The sequence below is a fragment of the Berghia stephanieae genome, chromosome 3 (assembly GCF_034508935.2).
Source record: "Berghia stephanieae isolate SIO BIC M18660-M18661 chromosome 3, UCSD_Bste_1.3, whole genome shotgun sequence".
NCBI classification, from domain to species: domain Eukaryota; kingdom Metazoa; phylum Mollusca; class Gastropoda; order Nudibranchia; family Aeolidiidae; genus Berghia; species Berghia stephanieae.
Genome location: NC_088362.1, coordinates 63,313,311 through 63,334,502, shown reverse-complemented (window position 1 = coordinate 63,334,502; position 21,192 = coordinate 63,313,311). Strand labels below are relative to the sequence as shown.

Sequence of the window (21,192 nt, the reverse complement as noted above, 5' to 3'; positions counted from 1 at the left end):
AAAACACATCCAAATTGAATAAATAAAAAAAAGATTCAACAGAACCCTTTTTATTTTTTAAACGTGTGATCTGCGCAATGCGTGATCTGGGCATGCGCACACGGCACATCTCCAGGGATTCCTCACGCAAACACATCGCATTCAATAAAAGAACAACAATTATTAATTATCCGCCACATCAAAACATATAGGCTACATCAATGTTTAATTTAATTCTGGAAGATGATCGATAATATTCAGCCAAAAAAATAAATAAATAAATAATATACATAAATTAATTGAATCATATCTCTGTGCATTCGTTATAACACCCTCCTCTCATCTGACAAAAACATCTAAGTGTTCTTCCTATTCACTGTCTCTTTTTGTTGTTGTTGACGAAGGGGAAACCCGAAACGTTCGCATCATTAATTTGTCTTTGTGAATTAAATTGATGCTTATGTCTTACATTTCTATTTGTGCTTATCTGTTTTGTTTGATTGATTTGGTGTTGGGTTTTCTTTTGGCTTATTCTTTCTTCGAGCTTCATGCAGCAACATTTATTTGCATTACATTCTTTCCTTTCTTCTTCTTCTTCTTTTTTTTTCTTTTTTTTTTTTTTTTTTTTTTGTTTTTGTTTTGTTTTTGATTTAGCAGGTATGTATCCATGTTAAAGGGACAAAACTTATAGTAGAATAGAGAAAATTGACTATTCAAAATCAAACACATTCTCAATAAAAATGACCTTTGGTATAATTTTAATCCCCACAGCAAACACCACCTATGGATATTTAACTACAAAATGTCTATCCATAGTTAGTGAAGTAAACATGACTTGCAAACGCCAAATACCGAAGGGCTTAAAGGAGGAGGTGATTAAGACGGAAAGAATGTAAAATTTTAAAAGCAAAAGTCAAAATGTTAAGTCATCGGTTACAAGCCGGCTTAAACACGGTCTGAGATAGGAAAGCTGTCCCTAGGGCAATGGGCAGTGGGCGGACTACTGTCGTAATAAAGTACGTTTTTAAGATTTTGGCCAGAAAACTTGTCCTTCAGATATTGATCGATTCAAATGGCCCATGACCCTCAACTTGTCAAAAATTCTCAGACATGGGAGTTTCAATGGTTTGAGAGTTTTTGATAAGATTAGGGTCATTCTAATCGTTTGATATATAAAGGACGAGTTTTCTAGCCAAATTTCTAAAATGTGTTGGTGTTTGTGTTTTTGAGATGATGGCAGAGCAGTATGTATGTAGTTAGTCGTATAGGACTAAGATGACATTACAGTTACAGGTCGGTGGTGTCAGGTCGTGAGGGTTTTATTTAAACTTCAAAGCCACTTAGGCACATGGAGCCGGAGTTTATACCGGTTTCCACAGCGTGAAACAGAAAATAGCAATTGCTTGCTACCATTTGGATAGAATGCTAGTCTTTAGCAAATTACTTTCCGCCAGATCTAACAATACCAACTACCCAATTACTGCTGGGTCAACAGGGGGGGGGGGGGGCAGGTAAAAAATAAATGTCGACTTCACTCGGGATCGATTCTGGTCCCTTTGGGTATGAACCGAGTGCTCTACCAACTGCGCTATCGGAACCCCCGTTTTAAATTTCAAAATAACAACTTTACTTTTGTTATTCAGCATCCCTGCCAAGGCCAACCATTAATCTATGTCGTCTCGATTTGCTTATCTGTGAAATCATCGTAACGATTGAATACAATCGACATTTACATGAATTGTACTCGATACCACTCGGTCATCAATCGTGCATTGGACATTAAATCGTTCAATGGTGTGTCAATAGCCAATAACGCAAAGATAAATTACAACGGGGGGGGGGGGGGGGGGGGGGGGGGTTATCATCTATAAAATGATATTTCAAATACCATCTTTCCCAAAAACAAAAACAAAACAAAACAAAACAAACAAACAAACAAAAATTAAAGAATAAATCAATCCTATTGCTTCCCTGTCGGCAAAAGACTCCATGCAGGACTCGAGTGGAATTCATTCCGTTCCAGAACAAAGATACCAATCCACACGGTAAAGACACATTATTATTTGGGGCATCGAATAGCATATCTATTCCTATTATATCAACAATTCAATACAATCTACAACACGTACCGTATTATTTAGTATTGGGCCAAAAACTCTCAAAACCTGGGACTTTCGGATTGAGAATTTTTGCCAAGATGAGAGTCATTTAAATGGATCGGTATTTGAAGGACGAGTTTTATGGCTAAATATTTTAAAACGTGATTATCACTTTTTTTTTTCAAATAGCGACAAATCTGCATATCTGTTAAAAATTAAAATATAATTTTAACACTCACGTGTGACAAGTTTTTATAAAATCCAAAGTTATTCCCGGCGACTGATAATATCACTCCAAAGAAACCATGTCCATACTAAACACATCAAGAATCACAGACCGGTGTGTCAAGGGTAGCACTCTGCAAGATTTACAAAAATAACACATGAACAACTCAAAGAGAAGAGAGAAAACATTGAATGAATGCATCGATATAGTTTTAAAAATCACACATAAATAGCATTCTTAGAGAACTTGGGGGGTGGGGGGAGCGTGTGTGAGAGAGAGAGAGAGAGAGAGAGAGAGCGAGAGAGACAGACACAGAGAGAGAGAGAGTGTGTGTGTGTGTTTGAGAGAGAGAGAGAGAGAGAGAGAGAGAGAGAGAGAGAGATAGAGAAAATTGAATGACTGAATGAATCAACAGTGCATTTCATTGATCGTTAAATTCACTGTTCAAAGTGACCCGATTCAAATCAAGGGCTAATCTCCACGGCGCTTCGATCAATGACATAGAAAATCACACATAGAAAAACAATCATTACGACACACACACACACACACACACACACACACACACACACACACACACAGGCTTTTAAATTCCAATAGTAACCACAACACTCAATCGTAATGTAAGATTTCGATTTTTTTCATTGGGATGAAACAGGTGACCAAACGTTGACTTAGCAATTGTCTTGTTTTTGTGTTTGTTTGGGGTTTATTTTCTTCACGTTTTATTTTATTTATTTTTTTTGTTTTTTTGTTTTTTGATGAGTGTGTATTTCTTTTGTTTTATTTTTTTAACACACTTTTTTTTTAATGAAGAAATGTAATTTTTTTTTTAACTAGTCAAACGTTTTTAAAGAAAAAATTAATTAGTGTCTGAAAGTCTGAATAAATAAATAAATAAATAAATAAATAAATAAATAAATAAAATGAGGATCATATAAAGTTTAAACTCACAGTTTGGAAACTGCTACCCCGTGACATAACACCAGAATAAAGTGGCGAGACGCGTAAAATCACGCACAACAACGAAAATATATAAATATAAAAATAAAAAATAACGATCATCGCATCAAAAAACACTGTAGGTACTGCTGCAACAATCTAGCCACTGCCATTTGGCCGTAGTCACACAAGTACCTATAGAACTCACAAACCGCCGATTAGTGATGACCAGATCCCAATGCGGTGGAGTAAGAAGTAAACCAGACTTGGTTGGCATTTCACTGAAATGGCAGACTGCCATGGAATAAAATAACTGATTCGTCAAGCAGAGCTGCCAACCTCAATACAGTTTGTTATTTTGTTTGTTTTTGTTTTTTTTTTGTTTTTTTTTTTGGGGAGTTTTTTTTTTTAATGTGTGAGATTACTGGTCCGAAAAAAAAAAAAGAAGGAAGATTCGGGTTTGTCTTCTTTTTTAAAAAATTTAAATGGGATAAAATTCGAAAATACAAACCGCAATCAACATTCTCATCAGATAATTATGGGCAAGGAATTCCAAAAGCTTAATTTTTAACCGTTTTTGTAACTTAAAACAACAAAAATAAAATACTAATGCTACTCAACTACAACAGATCAGATTTAGGGAGAGAAATTCACGAAGAATTTACAAAACACCTACTTAAAGTAAGAGAGAACCGGAAGAGTAAAATCATTTTTTTTTAAAAGGTAAATACACTGTATTGATAACTGATCATAATATTCAAAATGGCACTAGGAGGAAAATAATACAATCGCATAGAGACATAAAATAAAAAACCAAACATTCAAATAAGTCCTTTTTTTTTTTCTTTAGTGTCCAGTTGGCAGCTCTGGTCAAGACAGAGACAAAGAAACATTTCCGTTACTGAAACAGCAACTGACGTAATAAGGACAATAACTATAAAACACATTGACATTGCTTTGTGTATACTCGTCATAACAGTAATCATAAGTGATTAATCGCTTCCACCGACCAGCCGTGAACAATGAATGGTGCAGATAATAATGTCCGATTGAAGGCAGAATCGTAATAGGGTGACCCGGTTATCATAACAGTCAAAGTAAAACAGAACAGAACAAATCAGATTACCTTTGTACAGCTAATTAATATAGAACACACACACACACACACACACACACACACACACACACACACACACACACAATATACTTCCTCGCAAGGATTGATCTAGTCACAAGAATGAAAGTAAAATGAGCACGTTTGTCGGGAAAGCATGCATGGAGAGCCCTTTTCGGTTCCTGACACTACAGTCTTGCTCTGTGGGAAATATCTGTGTGCGTCCACCTACACTATGCTTTCTAATACAACGTATTCTTCCATACTTTTATCATAAAGGAAAATAAAAGAAGAAGAAAAAAAAATGAGGCTGCGATATATTTAGCCCACACTACAGATTTAGTATACTTTCATAACCAACCCAGATGTTATATTATAGGTGTTGAATGGAAACTGTTACCGTGTCAGTGGCCTTTTGAATAACGTGTATTTGGATTAAGTAAACAGAAAGAGGCGGAGATTGAGGCCACTGACGTGACGTGGTAAAGATGATGATGACGACGACGACGATGATGATTATAAAATATGGTGTCATATTGCCCGCTGGTAAGAAAAATTAAAAACACAATGAAGCGCAGTGAACATAATAGGTTAACCCGTGGAAATGCTCTAGAAGATAACTATATATATGTTCATATTTTCCTCTTCATCATCATCGTCGTCGTCATCATCATCACCACCACCATCATCATCGTCATCACCATCATCATCATCGTCATCATCCTCATCATCACCACCATCATCATCACCACCACCACCACCATTGTCATACTAAACGGAATGTTTTGTACCCCAACCCAAAGGTTATCAAGATGGTTATCATGAGAACATGATAGGCCGGACGGAAGGCTGATGCTGCTATGCTGCACCTCCATCCCATAATATCGGCGTATCCATGTACTTGTATCAATCATACCAATGTTATCATCAGACTCCCCGATAACACTATAATCAAATTGTGGAGACAGAAATCTCACGTTTATCGCTACCGTTATGACGACGAATACGACGAAACAACAATAACAACAACAAAATATATAAACAAAGAAGAAGAAAACATGAAATAATAAAAAAAAAAATCGATACTACAAATACCATCAATGATAGGAGGAGGAGGAGGAGGAGGAGGAGGAGGAGGAGGAGGAGGAGGAGGAGGAGGAGGAGGAGGAGAAGAAGAAGAAGAAGAAGAAGAAGAAGAAGAAGAAGAAGAAGAAGAAGAAGAAGAAGAAGAAGAAGAAGAAGAAGAAGAAGAAATGCCCCCCGCCCCCTTCCCCACTTACACCATCGTCGTTTATGTAGCTTAGATGAGTTATTGGACCCCTTACAGACACCCAGTACTATTATACCAGAAGACACCCGTGACAATATCAGGTCACCGACTCCTACTCCTACCCTATCACTCCAAACTGACACCATCATTGACGTAAATAGAAGTGCTACTGAATCCCTCACAGACCCTCAGTACTATTCTGCCTTACTCTGGAAAAACACATATTTAATCATTTGGCCAGAAAACTCGTCCTTCGACGAAGTCCCGGTTTTGATAGTTTCTGCCAAGATATACAGATGAGAGTCATTTCGATTTGAATGACTTGATTAAAGACTTTGCGAAGTCCCAGGTTTAAGAGATTTTGCCAAGATGAGAGTCATTTAAATCGATCGATATTTGAAGGACGAGTTTTCTGGCCAAATGTTTAAAGTAAGTGTTTTTCCAGAGTACGGCAGTATTGTAGGTACTCCACTGACAAGAAGACACCGGTGACAATACAGGATAACTCCTTACTCGCATCTACCCTATCACTCCTCAATGACATCATCTCAATGCTATCACAAATGAAAATCTCGCAACCGATGTTGTCATCCCATTCATCCATTCAAATAATGGAACACGACATCAATGGTTCATTTTCGAGTCGTCAAGAGCGTCGAAGAAGAAAAACTGGGGGGGGGGGGGGGGGGCAAATACACGATTGATGCTATGCGGTTAAGTAAAATCAACACAAATCTACAAGTAACTTTGAACCTTTAATATTGTCTTGTCTATAGACGGAATGGAATTGCACAATGTATGTATCCAGTCCTCCAGTTACAGTTTCACACTTCCAATGAAATTAAAACCAGTATTTTGACATTTCACAATTGGTCCCTAATAACGCTTTACGTTTATGTAAAATATTCATTAGTTCTGCCCGCCAAATTTATCATACCAATACCCAAAAACAAACAAACAAACAAACAATAGCAGAGTGATGTCAACTTCATTCATTGGACAGCAGCAATTTGAGGGGCAGCGTGACTCAGCGGTACGGTCTTTGCTTCGTACCCGAAAGGTACCGAGTTCGATCACCCGCCGCTGCACTGTGTGGCCTTGAGCAAGTCACCTCGCCCTTGCTCAATTTGCGGCTCTGCACTGCGGCTGACGCCTGGGTTATTCCGTCACCCCTTGGAATAGACCCAAGAAGAAATTTCCCCTATGGGATTAATAAAGGGAATTTAATTTGCTACCAATGACCTGTCGTATCGACATGTCTACATCTGTCATCAATACTGTTGGAAACGATTTGAAGTCAACACCGCCATAATAATATATCAGTTCAATGAGTTATCCGTGGACATTTGATGACGTCAACATCACACGGCAGTCCCTTCCTATTCTTTCACTGCTTTTTCTTCTCTCCGCGGCAAATTTAATTTACTTTTTAAGGTGAATAAAGTATCCATGGGCATCTATATGAATTTGGTATTCTGGCGTGTCAGGTCCCAGGTTTGAAAGCTATTTGCAAAGATGGGGGTCATTAAAATCGATCGATATTTGAAGGACGAGTTTTCTGGTCCAATTTTTTAAAATACGTGTCTTTCCAGAGTACAGCAGTAAACAGGTTACCAACCATCATACATTATCAGGCTTGTAATAATATTAGAACAGGACCCCAAAAACAATTTATCGTGCATTCGATTCACACCCGCAGACAATCTGTGACATCAAATGTAATACGATAGCATAGGACAACGAAAAACAGCAGTATATATTGATTGATTTTTCAGAGGTTAAGAGGAAGAAGTGTCAGACTGTTTAATTGATGCATTTATATTATATATGCATATTCGGCTCCAACCATTGTAGCACCACAGTAAACGGTTAGATGTGTTACGTGATGTAAACCGAGACAACAGTATTGACACACATTGTAATATTATTGTGGTATATCGGATGTAAACCTAAGCATGGTGATATTATTGTCATATGATCCGCCCTATCTACATGACTGGATAAAACACATTATTGAATTATCGGGTGGGGGGGGGGGTTGTTTTGTTGTTGTCTGTTTCAATGTTTGTTTTACTTTTAAATATTTTGTTTTTTGTTTTGTTTGGGTTTTTGGGGGGTTTTTTTTTTTGGTATTTTGTTTGGGTTTTTTTTATCTGTCTAATATTTTTTGTCTTGTTTTTGTTTTGTTTTTGTTTTTTAATAGCTACTGATTTGTATTTTTTGAAGGCGAGAAACAATAATAAAAACCTGGTATATAAAACTATAGCTGTGATTCCCATATGGTTTATCTCAGAATGCAATGTATTTAGCAAACAATCAAGTGGAAATTTTCCTACATGTTAAGCGGTGCTGTTGGCTAAGGAATCCTTGTAAAGCGCTTTGAGTACGTTTAGTGGATATTGCGCTGTATAAAAGCTCAAGTTTTGTTGAGTTTTTTTGAATCATTCGAAACCCTATTTTTTCAAACAAATGAGAGAGACCTGATCATTAATATTCAATGCTATGTGAAACATTCAACACCCTATCCTACTGTACAGTACAGTGATAAATAAGAAGGGCTATTATCGTTCACCCATCTTGGCACTCTTTAACCCATTCCCGGAGGGGATTCAATCATACTCGAAATAACTTCTACGCTTGTAAGACATAAAAAAATGCAAAAGGGTTGAAGGAGAAAATCAATTGATATAAAGTGCTATAAAATATAATAAAGAAAGAAAAAGATCTTTTAAATTATCATCATCATAATAATAATAATAATAATAATAATAATAATAATTTTTTTAAAAATAATAATGATGATGATATGATAATTATAAAAATAACGATAATGATGATGATGATAATAATAATACGTATAATATTTACCAAATAAAGCAAGAAGAGAAATGCCATCCCTAAAAGGTTCTGAGCCTAGCACAAACCGCCCCTAGTCCAAACGAGAACTGGCATTGCTATAAGATTGGATCTGAAAACTGCGTGTATGAAACAGTGCCGGACAAAGCATGAAAGAAACATACAAGAAAAAAAATATTTAAAATTACCATTAAACATCCAAAAATGTCTTACCGGTAATCAGGAAGTCTGAGGTTCGATTCCCAGTTCAAGGAAGACTGACTTTTTAGGATGGCTTTTTTTTTCTTGCATTTTTCTTTCTAGCTTTGTCTGGGACTGTTTCATACACACTCTTTTATTATTTTTGGGATGGCTTTTTTTCTTGTATTTGTATCTTTCTAGCTTGGTCTGGCGCTGTTTCATACGCACTCACTTTTTTTTCAGATCTTATCATTGCATTTCAACTACAACAACGTTAAGTCAAGCCTATAGAGTTGCGTTAGGCTAACAGACCTGCACGTATGCTTTATACAGCAACGGGCCGTCTAAATATTATAAAAAATGCATGAAACTACACCATGTCTTCCCCAGCTTTGTTTACTTTCTCTGCCATTTCAACACGTTCTCTTCCACTTCCATTTCGATCTTAATTTACATTCGAATGCAAAACGGGGATTTTTAACCAAGGCAAGTCTATTGAAATGGAAGGCACCGCAAACAAGTACATACAATAGCGTGCATGGTAACTCCCTAAGTCATTGCATACTTTCAAATACCCAATGGTTTATGCAAACTCGTAAAAAAGCAAATCTGCTTTCAACGGCAGAGATTCAATAAAATCATTATATAACACATATTAGGAAACTCAATATTGTTTACTATATTATAAAATAAATGAATGGGTGTGTTCTAATAAAAATAATAATAAAAAAACAAACAACAAAAAAAAAAAACAACAAAACAACAAAACAACAATAAAACAAACTAACACATAAAAAATAATAATAATAATAATAATAATAATAATAATAATAATAATAATAATAATAATAATAATAATAATAATAATACAGATAATAACAACACGGGTGTCCTCAGTCAAATGGGTCTGTTCATTTGACTCATCAAGAAATTTTAACTTTTTACAAAAAAAGAATCCGAAATATATTTATTGAAACTAACAACAACATCGATATATCGCATTTCCATGGATTAATCATGCACAACGCAATTCATGACAATGTTCCCGGGGACCGGACTAAGAGTGAGAGAGGGAGAGAGAGAGGGAGAGAGAGAGAGAGAGAGAGAGAGAGAGAGAGAGAGAGAGAGAGAGAGACGTGAGAAGGGGTTTGTGTATGTAATTAACAATCTTTAAAATAATATAATACAAATTAGAAAGAACATGCATTTTCAGCACAAATTGATTCACTACACTTAGATTCACATTAAAAAAACATATCAAAACTAGCAATTAAAACATGACGTGCTTTGAATCATTAGAATCACGTTACCTGCAAACAACCACGACCAAAAACTCAACAAACGTGATTCAATAAAAACACACCACATGTGTGTGGATCTCAAGCAAACACATTAAAACACCATGGAAAACAACAGCCAAAGAATCTCGTTGTCCGGGATTACAAAACACACACGTAACGAATTCATGATGTCGATGCTGTCCAATTTGCATACACATTAAATACACCATGTCGTGCTGCCTTTAATGAAGCCAACAATGTCACAACTTTTTCGCCATGTCGTTGAAGCGATATATGAATGATGAGCGCAGAAAGACGTGCACACATCTGCAGGTCTGATAACCGAACGCAATGATGATGGGCTTGATTTAATTAACATTATTGTAATGGACAACATTTTCTTGTCTCGTCCAACGTGTAAAGTGTTGCTGCTGGCCAGGGACCCCTTGTAAAGCGCTTTGAACACGTTAAGCTCGCTTCGCGCTAAATTACAGCTCTAGTCTTATTTTGCGTCGGCTTGAGAGTATTTCCATTACAACAATGAGCCCGTAACAATTTGGGTTATCAGACCTGCAAATAAGTATACGTCATTTCATTATATTGTTCTCGTGAATTGAACGGGAAGAGAGAGAGAAAGAGAGAGAGAGAGAGAGAGAGAGAGAGAGAGAACATTACTTCGCGAGTTTTAATAAAAATGAGGGTCATTCAAATCGACCGATATTTTCTGACCATTTTTTTTAAAAATGGGTTTGATATTTGTTTTCTCAGAGTAGGCCAGAAAACGTGTATACGGCATCGAAATGTTTTGATTGGTTGGTTTCTAGGATAACACCTCCATGACGTGCAATGGATGAAGGAATGTAATATGAAGCTACATCAACATCCTTTGAAATAGATGAAGATGACGCGACTTAGATCTATGTTATTGGTTTAGGTATTTTTTAAGGCCGCCAATTTGGTGATTAGTTCTCATTGAATTATAGAAACGGGGGTTAAATTTCCGTTTTGGATGAATAAAGTACACTATTATTAATGGTACACATCGTTTTGTGCGTTGATACAATTTATCTGGTGGACAGAACAGGTGGGTATTTTACTTAAGCGCCCATCATCCATTCATTTAACAATGCTAATTGGAGTGTAAAGTGTGTAATAAAAGCGTCAATGGTAATGGGAAACGATCAAAAGCAGATTCAATATGTGTATTCACTCCCCAATGTGTATTCAGTGTATCCAAACACAACAGCTGTGCTTTCGTGGACTCGGTTCAAATCTGACAGGCTGACCGTGTTTATATTTACTCACCCAAGAACACGCCAATGAACACACAATACAAATGTAATATGGAATTGCCGGATTTGGTGTTCACGGTGAATGGATGGATGGATGAATGAATGAATGAACGAATGAATGAATGACATGAGTAAGGCAACCATGGTTGAGATAGAATATTCCAAAGGAAAGGGCCACGATATTGAAAGGAACGATCACCGAAAGATACGAACTAGAACTGTTAACATCTTCATCATAGGGCAAACAGCTGAACAGTGACATGTGTACCTGCATTCCCTGTAAGTCGGTGCAGGCGATATACATACGCAGACCTGCCTAGCACTACGAAAGAAATCGTAGAAATGTAAATTTTTGGCACCAGCTTCAGAACCGCATTCGCCTCTTTTGACTCAACAAATCCTGGTGAAAAGGAAAGTTTAGTTCCTTAGAACCTAAATTCAGGATTTTGGACCATTTGTGTAAAATGCTGAGGGCAATTTATTTATTTCTAAAGCTTTTTATAGTGACTTATTCTTTTTTTCCCTTGGAAACTACGAATTATTGTAATTTCAAGTAGACAGCTCTGCACACGTAGACGAGACTGCCTCTGTACGTCTACGTCCTGACCTTAACAGTACTACATTCCAGGTCAAATAGGTAAACAAACCGGGCCCTAAACTTTGTATAACTGCTATAAAATATAGACACCGCCGTGTAAAAGTTTGCCGAGCGAGGCTAGAGTAAAGAATAAATAAAAGAAGAAGAATAGGGGCCAGTGGGTGACCCGTGGTATATTGTACATGAACATAAACACCACCAAAAGGCAAAAGACTGGAAAACTATCTGGACTGCAAATCAAAGCTGAAAAACATTCATTCCGAGACCGTCTTCTCTGCACTCAAATAGAGAACAAATCCCTTGTCATGATGGATAGATTGTTGTCTCCGGTAATTATTTCTGTCTGCTGCTGCTCCTGCTGCTATGGGGGAAAGAATGTTGAGGCGGAAATAGAAAGAAGGTGGGGGGGGGGAGAGAGAGAGAGAGAGAGAGAGAGAGAGAGAGAGAGAGAGAGAGAGAGAGAGAGAGAGAGAGAGAGAGGAAAGGAAAAGGAAACGAAAGAGCGAGAAGAAAGGGAGACGGGCGAAAAGGGTCCAAGTTGGACTGGAATAAGATGGAGGTCAAGTGGGGATTTTAAAGGTGCACGATACCCCTTGTAAAACATGGGTCATACTAGAGTAAAGCGGATCCCATGTATCCTGAGTACGGTGAGAGAATTTCAGTAAAGAGCCTTTTCCAAGGACTCAACAACTATGCTCCGAGGCTCGAACCCATGACCTTCCGCTCCGAAAGCAAGTGTTATACCACTAGAACACATAGCCGCACGCATATAGCGCAATGGCCATTAAACGTACTCAAAGCGCTTTACAACGTAAATTAGAGCTAGAAAATAGTTTAAACCATTATTTTAACGTACTGAGGACAAATTTTGGTCATTTTCAACGGTGGTTATAACGTCAGCTGAATCATTACACCTGAGAACTACGATTATATTTTTTTTTTTCCAAATTCAGGTAGACATGTCTGGACCAACATGACACAGGACATTGGTTGATGAAATGAATGAAAGTGGTCACCATAACCCATTTCGTTCAAACTGATCACCAAGGGGTAGCAGTGGTCACCATCACCCATTTCATTCAAACTGACCACCACGGGGTACCTATCACACCGGGCTTTTCCTAATCTTGTTTGTAATATAAACATAACACGGCGTGTAGCGTAGTATCTATAGTAGTATCAATGTTATCTGTTATCGGCGGGTTCAGCCACACATCTAATGGACTGTGTACAGATTTGTGTAAGACCACATGAAATGGACTCAGACCACTGATTATAATCATCATCTACATTTATTTATTTGTTATTCTGATCTACTTCAAGACAACTCGGACCGAAACGATTGGATAATGGAAAGTTACCCCCCTCCTCCCCTCCCTCTCTCTCTCTCTCTCTCTCTCTCTCTCTCTCTCTCTCTCTCTCTCTCTCTCTCTCTCTCTCTCTCTCTCTACTTTAGAATATTGGTGGCATGAGGTTAAGTAAATTACTCACCAGTTATACCTGCCATATAGATCATACCGACATACAAATCTATGCCTACATCCTTTTAGGTTTACAGTCTAATTTTTATATCCAGCAGTGAGTGGGTAGCTGGAACACATAGATCTGCTGAAAGTACTTTGCTCTAGATCAAATTGGTAGCAAGCAATTGCCATCATCCGTTTAATTCTATAGAAAGCGGGATAAACTCCAGCTGCATTGGCCTCATGGATCTGAAGGACTATCGACTACTTAACTTGATATCCACACGCAACGACACAAAATCTTTAGCTAAGCGCATTGCAGACGGCACGATTCACAGCAATCATCTTAACGCGCTAACCCTACTGATCATTTCATAAGTATTAAGTGTAAGCGTGTCTGTGTGTGCGTGCGTGTTACATATTCCAAGCCCGTGGCCATAGCAAATAATATGTTAGACCACTCTTCCTCTAAACGGGAGCGAGTATCGATCCCTTCGGTATCCGAGTACACATACGACATAGATTCATCTCACGTCTGCCTCTATGTGTAGTGCTTACATCACTATCGATAATATTAGATTATAGCCAGTTCCATATCAAGATGTATTATGTATATATTACATACAACTCTAGTATTCGGTCGTACTATGAAAACAAACAGAACAAACACCAACAAAACAACAACACGTTTTAAAAACATTTTGGTCAGAAAACTCGTCCTTCAAACATCGGTCTAAACTAAACTAGAAGTCCCAGGTTTGTCAATATGAGGGCCTTTTTAAGTAATCGATATTTGAAAGACTGGTTTTCTGGCCAAACTTTATAAAATGTGGGTTGTTTTGTTGTTGTTGTTTGTTTGTTTTTTTATTGCTTTTCAGAGTTTAGCTGTCTTCAAATAACCCCCATCCCCATATCGTTTGGTTCTTTTTTTTTAATCATTTATTCATTAATAAACACATCAACTGCGTCCATCGATCCATCCACACTTCAAGACTAAATTAACAGGTCCCTGCTAAAACCAAGCACACTCGTAGGCCAAAAAGAACAAATAAATGGATAGAGTGCCAAACCTTAATACAATCGAACTTGAGTTCAACTCGCCGATATATATCGACAATATTCCATTTTCTCTGGTTAACATGACCCTGTACAAAGGCTACTTACATCGAATACATTTTAATTTATGCAAAAATGGCACATTGAAACAGTGGCAGAAGACCCCCAGGCAATTGGACCTGTTACAACTCCCCAATATGGCGATATATTTTGTGGGCTCTTTCTGTTCAATGGCTATCTTCACGAATCAAAATAAATATCTAAATAAACAAATAAATGATTATTATTGTCCCTCTTATGTCGCCTTCTTAAAGATCTGAAATAATGTGTATGAAACAGTGCCAGACAAAGCAAGAAAAGAAAATACACGAAAATAAAAAAAAACATCAAAAAAAAAAACAGTCTTCCTCGACTGGGAATCGAACCTCAGACTTCCTGATTATCTGCTCCATACCTTCTCAATTTGATATTGTCAAATTAAAGAAATCTACATCGCCAGATATCGACCTACTAAGCATCTATCCATCCATCCAATCTTCACAACCCCCCCCTCTCTCTCTCTCTCTCTCTCTCTCTCTCTCTCTCTCTCTCTCTCTCTCTCTCTCTCTCTCTCTCTCTCTCTCAACACCGACATACATTCCCTTCCAGGCTTTACCAATACTTGACGTATGGCTTAGCCTTATTACTCTTACCCTCTAGTTTGCTATGATGTATGGTCACCTATGGCTATGCAGACTACACCAAAATAGTGACCACTGATTGGCGATAATAGATGGATGGATGAAGTACAAATGGCCTGATACGGAAATCACAAGCTTTCGGTTGACAAGGGTTGAGGTTGCCAATTTCTGGGCTGGCGTGTGTTTGCATGTCCATGTGTCCGAGAGAGAGAGAGAGAGAGAGAGAGAGAGAGAGAGAGAGAGAGAGAGAGAGAGAGAGAGAGAGAGAGAGAGAGAGATTCATTGGCCTTACATCATAAATAAATCCCGAAATAAAAATGAAAAAAAAAAAAACAACAACCAAAAAACAGGACAATAGTAATAACAACGAACGACAACAACAACAAGGAGATATATCAAGTTATCCGACAACCTATTTAAAACAAGCTGTTAAATATAAAGATCTAATACATTATAAAAAGATGAACAACAGACGACCCAATAACGTGTTCCATTAATTTAAATCAATGAATAAGTCACTGTGAATGTGAATAGAATAGTCCTGGCACTCTACATTTCTTCATATCAAAACATAACACATTTGCATAACTTTTACACGTGTAAGTTACTCTCGTCCGAACTGGTCTCAAGATATCATTATTATTATTATGACTATTAGTATCATTAGTATTATTATTATATTTTTGATCCATTATACAACACGGATACGACCCTACTCAATATACATATAAGTAATATAGTAACTTCCAACGGTAAAGCAGGTAAGAATGATGATCAAGTTGCTCCATACAATATATTCTATAAATTACACACTGACAATGAAGACGCCTTGTGTTAATCAAATACATTTGTTTACATCTCGTGACCTAAATAAATATACACCATGTTACCAATCTGCTTCACAATCAGATAAAGACTGCATGAAACACAGAACCATTGCTTTAACCTATGTGAGTGAACGCTTCTGGAAAAGACCAACTTTAACCAAAAAAATAAAAAAAGATAAAAATAGAACAGTGATAAGACGATGGCAGCAATCATTCCACGACAAATCAACCAAGCAAACCACACGGTGACAAAAAAATAATAATAATAAAAGTAGAGAAAAAAAACCACAAGCTTATTTTAACAACTTATTCATAAGTCAGTCCATCAATAAAGTAACAACATGAGGCCTTTTGTTTGCTACCCTTTGGATAGGGTGCAAAATAACTATAAAGTGAATTCAAACAATAACATAGATCAAATAGGTGGCCAAATTACCCTAACACTACTGGGTGGACAGGAGAATGGGACGAGCAGAAGAGGGGCGGGGGGAATCTCAGATAGGACTATATCTGCTAATCGTTGAGTTGAAGACATTAAGACTGCGACAGATGAAAAGGGTCTGGTCCAGCAATCTCCTACCTAATGTTTCATTTCCACTGCCTGAAGTCATTCCAGAAATGAGTAGTTGTTATTTTTAAATCTCTTTACGGGATATAACTTACTGGACATGGCGATGGATGCTAAATTCAAATTTAAATATCTATGATATAATGTAGGCACATTGATCCAAATGTATTTGATAGGATCATACTTAATCATCGTCCGGATATAACTTACTGGACATGGCGATGGATGCTAAATTCAAATTTAAATATCTATGATATAATGTAGGCACATTGACACAAATGTATTTGATAGGATCATACTTAATCATCGAGACGACAGCACTGAAAGCAATAGAATCCAACAGATAATAAAAGGTCTGGCAACAACAATGTCCCTCCTGATGTTTCCTTTCCACTGTCTGAAGTCAATTACGAAAGAGTGATAAATGGAGAGGCTTCAAATAGGAACAATACAGACATTAACACTTTCGTCAGTATTTTCACGATCCCAGGCTTCAGGCAGCCCCCACCACTCTCTACTCTTACTGTCTGAAGTCGCACCAGAAACGTTGTTAATTGTGCTTTGTTTTTTAAACCTCTCTTGACTGGGTATTTTTTAATGGATATATCCATATATAATAAGCGTATACGCCAATGGCTGCTATTTCAAATTCAAATCGTATTTGACTGACAGTTTAAAGTGAAAGAAACCAGATTTGTTTGTTAGAAATCATCAGGCTAATGGAAAGTCGACTGTCTTGAACTGTGACAATTGCTTGCTGCTACCGTTTTGATAAATCCAATGTCTATGCCAACTACACTAAAATAAAGCAGGTATTTGGAATGCCGAATTATCAGAGCAGTCACTTAACTGGAATGACTGAAGTTTTCTTTATGATTTCTACTGGTTAATGCATACTGATTAATTGAAACTATTTCAGAGTATCAGCAAAAGTTTAAATAATTGTTTCTTTTCAAGTAATCAAAAACGAGTCAAACCATTGTAAGGAATAAGAATGGACTCATCCTATATCTTCAAATGAATTTTTAAAAGTCATGTAATTAGCAACAGCATTGAATCAAACATTCTCTATTCCCTTTGCTACCATAAATGTTATTATTTAGCCAGTTGCCATTAGTAGTGAGTAACAGATGAGTTAATGTGAGTCCAGATAATGATGCAATAGTTGATTTGCTTAGAAAAAAATTGTATCACAATAATATTAATATGTTATGGATTTTTGTGGAACAAAATTTATAAGTCCTTGATTCATTTGGCTTCTTTTTGAGATATGGGTGTCGTGACAATTCTATGAATTTGAAATATACGGTTCGGTTGTAACATTTTCTCTTTCATCTAGCATTATGACTAAACGCATGTAATGTTAAATATTGCAAAGAATGGAAAATAACAATTCAGACAAACAAATAAAAGGATGTTCTGTATTGGTTTGCATTGTATGTACAAATATATTACATCCCATTGTAGTTTTGATAGGTTTTTTCAATTGATTCCAACAGAATTGGCCAATTGGAATGATTTGCATAACGGTGCTGCTCTCATTAGGCAGATTGCACTGTACTTTGTGTCCGATCTACTAACAGAAAACCAACAACCCAACCAGAAAAAAAATTTCATTTTAACAAATGGTCAGGTTCCCATGATTATGAGTATTATGAGATAAATGATCTCCCAATTAGGTTACCAAGTCACCCCAATATTTGAAAAAGTACAATGTAAATATATCACTGATATTGATATAACTATAATAAGCATTATTCTGTTGTTAATAATAATAAAAAATAATAAGAATAAGTAATAATAATAATAATAATAATAATAATAATAATAATAATAATAATAATAATAATAATAATAACAATTACAACAATAATCATCACCATCATTAACTCAATAAGTAGTAAACTCACTATAGGCGTTTCCACATGATCTCATTCCATAATAATAATAAAGACTTTTTTTTGTCAAAAAGACAGTATAATTACCCCAAAATGATTGTTGAATTGGTAAAAACTGCCTTTCTATCTTTCTTTCTTTTTTTTTTTTTTTTTTCAATAACAACAGAGAAAATAATTTTCCGTAAGCGAAGGATGAGAAAATTGGTTTTTCTCTACTTGCAGCTATAATGTGGTCTAGTGGACTCTCGCTTTCCGGATCGGAAGGTCCAGGAGTCCGAGACCAGTTCTGAGCGGTGCACAGTTTATTAATCTTTGGAAAATGCTCTTTTCTTTACTCACATTCCAGGTGTATTTTTTTTAAAGCACGTTTAGTGTATAGTGCACTATATAAATGCTCTATCTAGTTTACTTTTTAATATATCAGAGATCGCATTTTGAGTCTGACTTCAAAAAGGTTAGCAGACGTAAACTTCAGTAGTCATTAAATCTCAGCAAGCCTAAGTATGAGTAATTATTAATTGGAACTGTCCTCAGTCAGAAACAAAATGCAATACCTGACAAACTATCTGGCGTTTAATTTCGTGTGCTGTATGAAAACAAAAAACGTAACCGTCTGATTTAAATCAAAAATCGTCAACACTGGCTCTGTCTGAAGATGAAGTTGACGTCGATCTGAATGGTGTTGGTGTTCAACTTTGAACTTCAACTTCAACAGAGTCCAGAGACATAGACTGCTGGCATTTATCTCCAGGTCTAGAAGTGTGAGTTCTGGCTCTGGTATCAACCTGCTTTAGTTTCAAGTTTATACACCAAAGGAATAGCCAAACAAATATATATTTCTAACAGTGCATTAAATTCTAGAAGATGAGGAAATCAATAAAACATCATGGCACACATCGATGATCTTGAACTAAAAAGATATGAAACTTACCAAATGAGATGGTCGACGAGTGTGTAATTTTGTAATCCGTACGAGACGATGGTCCTATAAACTTTCAGAAAAACACAGCTGTAAAAAGGATTTATCACAGTTGTTCCTCTGTTGTATTGAATAAATAATAACAATATCCAGATGAAATCTTACTTTTCAAAGGTGGATTTCACGAAGAATATTCGAATTAGATTTGTCGCTTCCCCCTCACTATCGCAGTGTGTAGTGAAGGAAGGAGCAGTGTTTTGTAAAAATGACTCAGTGACCAAACAACGTCCCTCCGTGAAGAGGACGAGAAAGAGTTCGAATTTCCGTAAACACAGCAGAAGAGTAGTCTTCCTTAATCTGATCCAAATTATCACGGGTTGTGTCCCATGTATTTCTGACTAAAATAGATCGCTAAGACATAATAAAATGTCAAAACAAAAAAAGAAAAGAAAACAGTACTATAACTTATATAGAAGGAACGACATTGACGTCACTCAGCTCTCTGTTATTGTTTTTAGTCAGCCATTTTTATGAGTACTTCTCACAGAAGTGTATTATTCAGACTTAGTTTTGTGTGATTGTACGTTATGGCTGCCGGATGTCATGAATTGTTTTTTTTTACTAAACGCATATCATCGATAACAAAATTGATAAATTAAAATTATAATAAATTAAAAGATAACCTGCAGTTTGTTATCATGCTTATAGGGCAAAGCAACAATTTACTCCGTTGGTCAAGAACATGGCATTATATTAAACGTAGCATAGGCTATGCATTTTGAAGCCTTCTACCTTCTTAGGCTCTACTCTACGGTTAAGGCTCGTGCTTCGTGATTCCTAATGTGCAACAGTTTTTGTTTTTTTTTTTAAAAACCTTTTTGGGCGTGTCTGAAATTATTTTCAAAATTCCTCACCTTTTTCATCTGCAAAATAATCCGTTTTAACCGACGTGGTTTTAACCAAAAAGTCACTGCATGGCAGCAGTTGCAGTCTTAATTACGCTGATAATAATGTCTTAAACAAAAATGAATATAACAGCTTCAAAAAAAAATACCAAACATGAAACGTTATGGGCTCAAAACCCATCTTCAGCCAACAACAACAACAAAAAACATAAATACATACATTACTATAAAAAAAATTTAAAAAAACAAGTTCGACGACTAAATATTTCGTACGTCCTCTCTGTTGAAGAATAATCTTGGAGTGTAAAATTATTTGTCTGTAATTAATACAACCGACAACAAAGTGTAAAAGCCATGATGGGTCATTTAAACTGGACCCCACTTATAGTGAGCGGAGAAAAACGCAACACCTCAATATGTTGTTTAAGGGCCGACAGAGCACCGCCGCCACCACCATCCCCATTAACACATTGAAAACCCACGGAAGAACAGAAAATGCATATTATATGCTCTGCCATATTCTATAATCAATGCACACAAACAGTCGTTCTTCACCAGTACCATTCGCGCATGGAATAGCATCCCTGAAAATGTCAGAGAAACCAATAACCCGATAATATTCTATAGTTTCCCCGACCAGTTTAAAACCAACAGATAGATACGACGCCAATGCCACCCCACCACACCTAGTTGTGTCAATCTTCATCACATGAGGCTGCAACTATTTTGGATTGCATTGAAAAAGACGCGTTGGCTAAGGTAACTAAGAGTGCCAAATTGAGCGGAATATAAAATAAGATATATATATATATATATATATATATATATATATATATATATATATATATATATATATATATATATATAAATATATATATATATATATATATATATATATATATATATATATATATATATATATATATATATATATATATAATTTGGTGCGTAAAAGATGGAGGAACACGGGTAGAATGGAAATAGGTTGCTAGAATCTGTGGGCAGAGCTGTGGTACCTAGCGGACGCTGCTTTTTGTTTA

The 21,192-nt window shown here is 36.4% G+C and overlaps 1 protein-coding gene across 1 annotated transcript in view; it reads right to left on the bottom strand.

The window, feature by feature from the left end:
• The window catches only part of LOC144968177 (uncharacterized), a 106,344-nt gene extending 86,822 nt beyond the window's left edge, over nucleotides 1-19,522 (bottom strand). Inside the window, exons 1-2 of the mRNA XM_078906266.1 lie at nucleotides 19,260-19,522; nucleotides 2,318-2,437 (exon numbers count right to left, since the gene is read on the bottom strand). The gene's annotated coding sequence lies outside the window, so the exon portion shown is untranslated. The remainder of the gene's footprint in view (nucleotides 1-2,317; nucleotides 2,438-19,259) is intronic.
• Nucleotides 19,523-21,192: the final 1,670 nt, after the last annotated feature.